This window comes from Anopheles coustani, chromosome 3 (assembly GCF_943734705.1).
Source record: "Anopheles coustani chromosome 3, idAnoCousDA_361_x.2, whole genome shotgun sequence".
NCBI classification, from domain to species: domain Eukaryota; kingdom Metazoa; phylum Arthropoda; class Insecta; order Diptera; family Culicidae; genus Anopheles; species Anopheles coustani.
In genome coordinates, this window is record NC_071288.1 from 13,632,501 (window position 1) to 13,640,130 (window position 7,630).

The following is a 7,630-nucleotide window of genomic DNA, read 5'->3' on the forward strand; positions in this document are numbered from 1 at the left end:
CGACCGTGGGATGTTCCCGTACCGCGAGGGAACAATGACATCGACGCGGGCTTAGAACACGAACCCGCCAGGCCGCCCTCCAGGGGATGAAGAAGAGAAAACAATAGAATTTTAAGACATCCTCACCTTCCGAAACGACACCTCTGTTTGCTTCCACCGAGCAGTGGCTTTCACCGAAACAGAACACACACTCTAAAGTTCTACCTTTTCCGGGTTGCGCTTGGAAAACATGAAAGATTGCCGCTAGGTGATACAACCGAACTGCGGTCATTTACCGCAAACCCGTCTAATGAGGGACGGATTTACGGTTAGCCACTGGTTGAAAGTAACTAAAACTGTTCTATAGTTTTGTGTACTCTTTACAACCAAGAAAAATGTGGACTAAAAGGAACGATCATGTTAACATATTTCGCAGATAAAGCTCAATTTTTGTCAAGAAAAAGGTCCGACTTATTTTGGTGTTTACCAAAAGACATTAATTAAAAAACATCTAAACTATCTCAGAAAATTGTTTTAATTGCCTTCTAGGTTTCATAGGATTGAATTGAATATGAAACTAATATAGTACATCACAGAATGTATTCTCAACGTTTTCCGCTCTGCTGCACAGAAAGTAAGAAATCGAAAAACCTTCAGCCGAAAACGCGTTCCATTGATTCTCATCTCCACTCGCGCGCACACGTTCTCAAGGTTGTCAATCTGCTGGCCACAAGGACGGGTGGGGTGGAAAACTCATTACCACCAGCTTCCCGTGCAAAGGAAAATGATAACGGAAAGAGAATAGATTCGATTAGTTGTGCCTTCCACTGAAACAGCAACGAACGTTCTGCGGTTTTGCTTCGCCATACGAATTCCCCAGCGTTTTTCCACCGTCCCGAGCAGAAGATGGGCGACCGATGCGTGCGGGAAACTCCAATCTGTGCCGCCCGATCAAGTATCGATCACGTCCGCCAGCCGTTTTCTACCCCTTTTTTCCGGCCCACGCGTGAAAATGAGTATATCGAAAATTTAATCTATTCTTTCGTAATTTTCTACCCAACCCAAACCTTTCCAACCTGAACCTTACCGAGCTCGGGGAGATGTTCTTGAACAAAATGGCGCCGTAATTATGCCACCCCAGGTGTCGATTTGGCACACTCATCTCCGGGGCCTTCGTTTTCCCCGCCAGCCGGCAGTTCAGCGATCTTGGTCACGCACACTGAACCTTACCGACTCCTTTGGCGGCCTGCCCGTCCCTTGCTTGCTCCTCGTTCCTCCCTCGTACCGCGGTGAATGCGAAATGTGGCTTAATTTATACACACATTTTTCGGCCGGGCCGCGTTCGTCACGCCACGTGATTTCATGACTCGATGGAAGATGATGGTCCAGGGAGGTCGATTAACAAGTTGCACAATTTGCACACATCCCCGTGCACCGCGGAAAGGGCCGTTGGGGTCAGTCGATGGAAAACGATGAACCGTTTAGAAGCCTCCCTCCAGCGTGGCGTCAATCGATTGATGGAAACGATGGACCAATTCTTCTTCCAGCCGCGATGACGCGCAATGGGAAAGCGTGGCTCCGCACCCCCGCTGTTCGAGCCCTCGCGCACGTTGCATCATAATTGTTGCTCCAAAAGTCGGACCCGTAACACTTAACTAATTACCCCATTCGCCTGACGCTCGGTCCCGGGCCGGAGAAGCGAAGACAGAGGTGGGGGAAAGAAATCCGCCATAATGTGTATCGAAACGTGGTAAATGCAAAGTATCCCATATTGTTTAGTAGCGTGGGGTTTTCTTCTTCTTCTTTTTTTTTTGTTATTTTTCCTCTTCTCCATTTCGCACACTCTCATTCACACGGTCAGCATACGTGATTGCACGCGGAAATCGAGCCGAATCGATCACCATATCATTACGCCATAAACGATGAGTCAAATTCAGCTTCCGATGATTAATTTACCTGCTCGGGTCGCTTTATGAGCGCCGCCCGGTTGGAGAGGGGGGAAACCGGGGGAACACAAAATGTTGGAAAATCGGTTTTTAAAATTCAAAACACCCCGAACGAGCGGAGATCGGGTTTATTGGCCAATGTAAATCAATTTGCCTGATGCCCGTCGACGTTCACTCCCGATAGGTCGCTTTCGTTTCGACTTTTCCCCTTTTATTTCGGAGCGACTATTTGCGGGAAGCGCCAACGAGCATAACCGATCATGACCTGCGTGAGATGATGCCGCGCTAATGAAGCATACCGGAGCGTATGCACACTTTCCACGGAAGTTTTCACACTGGAGGAAATAAACGGTATGGAGCTGAGGAACAGAAATACGATAAAAAAGGTGAAATAAGTCTCGGAACATGGAAATGTGATATCGGCTCACCGGTTTGTGGGTCACCCGGCCGAACCGGGTAATAGGATGCTGCTATAATCGCATTAAGCGACTGGAGCAACAATGCGTGGAAAATACCGATCCGCTTGAACGGGTCTGCAAGGTGGGATTTTCCTTCCTTTTTTGCTTGCTTCATTGATGTATCTAATTGTCACAAATTAAAGTTATCTTGTTGTGTCGAGAAAAACAATTCCGTGTTGAATTAATTGTTTGCCCAGGAATGTGTGCCTTTTTTTTGTCAAATCATTTATTGAAACAAACAGTCGTCGATAATCGGTATTGAACATTGGTTTGACATTTGGTTGAAAATAAAATAAAGACACTGAGGCAGTAACGTTATATTAAACGATTATTTTATTCCCAATGAATTATGTCTTACCTCACATTGGTACCTATCGCGAACCAAGTTAACAACCGGTCGATAAACATATCGACCGATATAATGACAGTAATGGCGGAATGGTATCGCAACGCATCAAATTTATCAACCCGTAAAAACGCGTGTACAATTGCCATGGCTACCGTACAAATCGTGGGGAAAAAATCGAGCAGTTGTTAAAAAAGTCTTTAATTTGCATCGCGAACGAAACATTTTTTTTATATCGACCGATATATTTAACTACTGCCTCAACCCATCCGATATACTGAAAAGAGCTGTTGACCGTGGAAAGATTTATTTTAAAAAATGTAAAAATGTTATTCTGTGTTAATTTTTTGCTCTCTTATTATCTTTAGCCCATCAAAAAATTTATTTTTCTGGTGAAATTTTTTTTTGTTTTAAAATTTGTTTTTTTATTTAACTGCCTACACGGGTAGTTATTGTAGTTTTATATTCAAAAAACAATTGATTGGATTGTCGTATCGGCGTGAAACTTTTAGAATGCCTAGAAATAGTAATTTTCTACCGTTTTGCTAAAATAAACGTTTTTAAACAAATTTAAATTATTTTTATTTGCCGTTGTTGGTCGATACCCCTCAAACGTTCCGTATTTCTCGTACTTCGGACCAATTTTCATTTTATAGTGATGTCGGATCGATTTTATAATTTCAAAAATTCATTAAGTATATTAATTTGAGGTTCCAAAAAATTTCAACGGTAAAAAAAAATGAGTATTTTTCTTTTGTACAGTTATGCATTGTGTTCCCTGTTCTTATAGATTCACGTATTTTGTTTTTTGGTTCCTGCATTAGCGCCCGTATCGTGGAAGGAGACACCGTTTTCGCAATTTCCGTTCACTTCCTTCTTGCCAAGAACATCTCTAACTGTTACACCACTTCGCCTAAGACAAAGTTTTGTGATTGCCCAGTATTTTTCATTGGGGCGAAGCTGTGGGAAATTTGGTTTTGGTACAAAATGAATCTTATTGGCCCTGTACCACTCTAAGACAACCTTAGAACTATGGCAGGTCAAAAACTTGATAGAAAAAAGTACGTGAATGTATAAGAAAGAAATAGAAATATTCGTTGCTTAATCATCCATGGTTTTAAAGGATAAGCAGAGTCCCCTAAACAACAATTTAAAAAAATCATTAATATTGGGTACAAGAATGTCATATGTAAATATACAAACCCAACAGCTTCATCGTTCGGTCACCACTGTTTCATTTTTTTTCTAAGTATGAAGATATTGGGCTTGTATTGTATTATCTACAAATAGGATCATTTGCCTGTGGTCACATATCGAGTAGATCATTATCATTAAGCATTTTATAAAGAAGTGTTAAATTTAATATTTACCATTAAAGCGTTTAAACTGTAAACCCCTTTTCTATTCAAATATTCAATTGGGTTGTCGTAAAGTGCGACAATTCTGATTTGAGTTCCATCGATGCACATCACTACACAAGGACAGGTAATTTTTTACAAAAAAATCTCCTGGCGTCTGCTTTTTCGTCGGCAGTCAAATAACGTTATGAAATACGCTATGTCACGTTCCAACGCGGCTAGAGTTTGATCTAGCGTTTTAGAAAAAGTAGATTGGGCAACTGCCATAGTAAAATCGTTACCAATACCTTGTTGGTACGACCCTTGTGCAAAAAATCACAGTTTTGTTCCCAATTTTTCTTCCGCCGATAACCCACGCTTATGCTTATGCTAGTTCCACTATGGCAAGAATTTCTTCAAACAGCCTCTTCGGAACTCGGTAATTGTTAATGAAGCTGAAAAAGGAACATGTTAAAACAGTGGCAACGATTGTTGAGCCAATACGCTTACGTTTTATCCGATAATTCAAACGGATCAAAATCCTTCTTCAATCGCGTACGGTATGCTGCTAGATTTATCTCCTCTTCATTCTCCGCATCATTTAAAAAGAATAATAAATTTATTATTCAAATGTTTTGGATGCTTCACGAACTAAAATGCTTCTCGATAGGATAGAAGTCGCACTAATTGTAACGTTGTTAAAAGTAAACAAACTCTAGGTTTCCATGGTAATTTGACAGACGGCGAAACTACTCGATAGGTATTTTTATGGGTTGTTATAATTTTACCGACTGCTCAGATGAATACATTCGCGATACCAATTCGAGTAGATAAATTTATCGGTCGATATAATCAAACGGGTTGGTAAATTTTATCAACTACTTTCGCGATAGGTACCATTACGTGTCACGCAAAGAAGCCCGACACAAATTCCCGATTCTCTCCAAGACTGTTTTGTTAGTCAACATTGTTCTTGGGGTTGAATGGCATAAAAATTCCACCGGCACCACTGCGTCCCGGTTCCCATCCTTCCGCGCACGGTTTTCCGTAATTGTAATTGATGTAATGAGCGGTTGCACACAAGAAAACAACACGCCTGTCGAAGACGGCCAACCATTTCTACCGCACAAGACGCTAACGACACAAGGCGATCGACGAAGCAACACACCAATAGCGCCACGGTAGCGACGAGAAGATGTGCCCTCGGACGAGTCGCGCCGTTGCATAATTCCGGCCCGACATGTTTTACACGTCATGTACACGGGTCTTCATAGGTTTTTTTTTCCTACATACATCCTACGAACATATGCTTCCTACTTCCATGGGGGAAAAAATAGTGTAGTGAATTACGGGAGCATCATCTCTCGGCAAACACAATAAAACACGACGCTTATCTTGCCCGATCAAACATCTTGGGTGGTGGTGGTGGTGGGCGTGGGAACCGGTGTGCAGGAGGTGTAAAGCCAAACGGGTTCTACGGATCATGCTGGCGTCAAGTTTTCTTTTTTTCAACAGCATACCATTCGTTGTGAACATCACGCGGCATGCATGGAGGGTTTTTTTCCGCCTGATTAGAAACACCAACCAACAACCAACGGAAAACAAACATGAAAGAAACAAGAAACCACGGACAGAAATGTAAAAACCAAACCAAACCTAGAACAAACTCATCATAACGCAACATCTAAAGCAATTTCACTCGATCAATCCACATTTGTAGCGAACTAAGAGAAGTTTACGCACGAAAAGTGAAGCTAACGGAAGTGGCATCGAGCCTTCGATATTGATCGCGGGGAAAATGAGCTTGCCTTGTGGTGTCTCCGATCTCGAATCCCATGTCCCACTTGTGCAAACACCCGTTGTGGTGGTGGTGTTTGCGGATGGAATTATTGTGATTGATTTACTCGCTTGTCCACGTTCCCTTTTCCCCCATTCCATTCTAAGTGCCCGGTACATCATAAGCATTTTATGACTTCTCCCGACACGTTCCACCCCGTCGTCCGGGGGGTCGTGTTTTCCCAGGGAATTTTCCCTGCAATAATTCTCCCATTCCGAAAGTGGGACAATCTTCTTGCGTCGTTCCGACACCTCCGCGGTTCTCTTTCTCCGGCTCTCCGAGTTCGTCCAACTTGCTTGAGCTCTTGATACTTGTTGCCATAGTTCTTGGCCTCCGGTTGGCGTGCGATGGAAACATTGATTGCGGTAATTGTGAACAATTTAATTAAGGCATCACTGGTGCCGACTTACGCGTGCTTAAATGGGTCTGGGATCATGTTGACTGAGTCGATGGGAACTGGTTCAAGATCGGCGGCGACTTCTCGGGCCCTCAAACATTGCCCGCCAAGATCGACACACGATCGATCTTTGGTTTGATCGAATGTGCAATCCGTTTGCACCCGCCAGTTCAATACCCTCACCAGCAGTCACTTAAGTTCGGTCACGACCACGGCGTTTTGCGTGGCGTGCATGTTGAGCGTGGCCGCAAGCGGTAAGGAATGCGCGCGCGTGTGGCTTCGGACGAAGACGACAAATGAGACAAATCACCTCCATTTGGCGCGTGTGGTGAGAGGTTCGTTCCGGCGCGTTGCGTTGATGGTGGCAATGTAATCGAGCCGAGAGGCATCTGAAATTCCAATCTAGTGATTATTTAAAATAAGAAATAACGCGATCTGATGCGTGGCAATTTAAAACTAGACCATGGTGAAGGAAACGTGGAACGAAATGGAAAGAATGTTTTTGCAACTCGATACAAATTATAGCACTCAAAATAGATGTACAACATAATAGCTTATCTTCTGTATAATTTTTGATAAATGTGTTACTTGTTCGTTGGTTTTAGCTATGCGTCTCTTCTTTTTCTTCCCTAATATTGCTTATTGTTGTCTATATTCTACCTGTTCATACCAGTCTTTGAAATAAAGATAACGAATAAAAACTGTCTTAGTTTACCATAAGCTATTACCAACTTCATAAAGACAATCATAAATTGCTTGCCAATCAGGAATCATTATAATGCCACACATTACTTACGCTAGTTCACAAAATGTTTAAAGTCAGTACAAATATTCTAATATTCAAATTATAAAGTTATTTTAAAATTTGTATAATTATGCCAATTTCTATTGTTTCCGTTCATTTTTAAAGTTTTTTTTAATTTAGCATTTAGTGTGCAGTAACAATTTTCTTAACCTTTGTGTAAACATTTGAATAATCAAAGTGATTCAATGAAGAATTCGGAAGAAATGTTTGAACTATGTTAAATTTTATGATGAAAGGGAAATTTTTCGTTTCAATTCTTTACGTATGACAGACAAACAAACTAAACATTGGCGAGAAAAAAATCTATGTAGAGAAACATACCCGCTTAACTCTGTAGCCGATTGTACGTACTAAAGAATTATACCATCTGACTAACTTGTAATGTTTATGGTTATTATCAAAATTACCAACCGCCAGTTGTCTCCATGACTGGAACATGAAAAAACTTAAAAGCTATTATCAAACGCTTATACAACAGTGAGATATAATTCCGTGTCACTAAGGCAGACAAGGCAACTTCACGTC

General features: G+C 41.8%; 1 pseudogene; it reads right to left on the reverse strand.

The window, feature by feature from the left end:
* Positions 1-4,069: 4,069 nt before the first annotated feature.
* Positions 4,070-4,686, reverse strand: LOC131271350 (putative nuclease HARBI1; annotated as a pseudogene).
* Between the last annotated feature and the right edge of the window lie 2,944 nt (positions 4,687-7,630).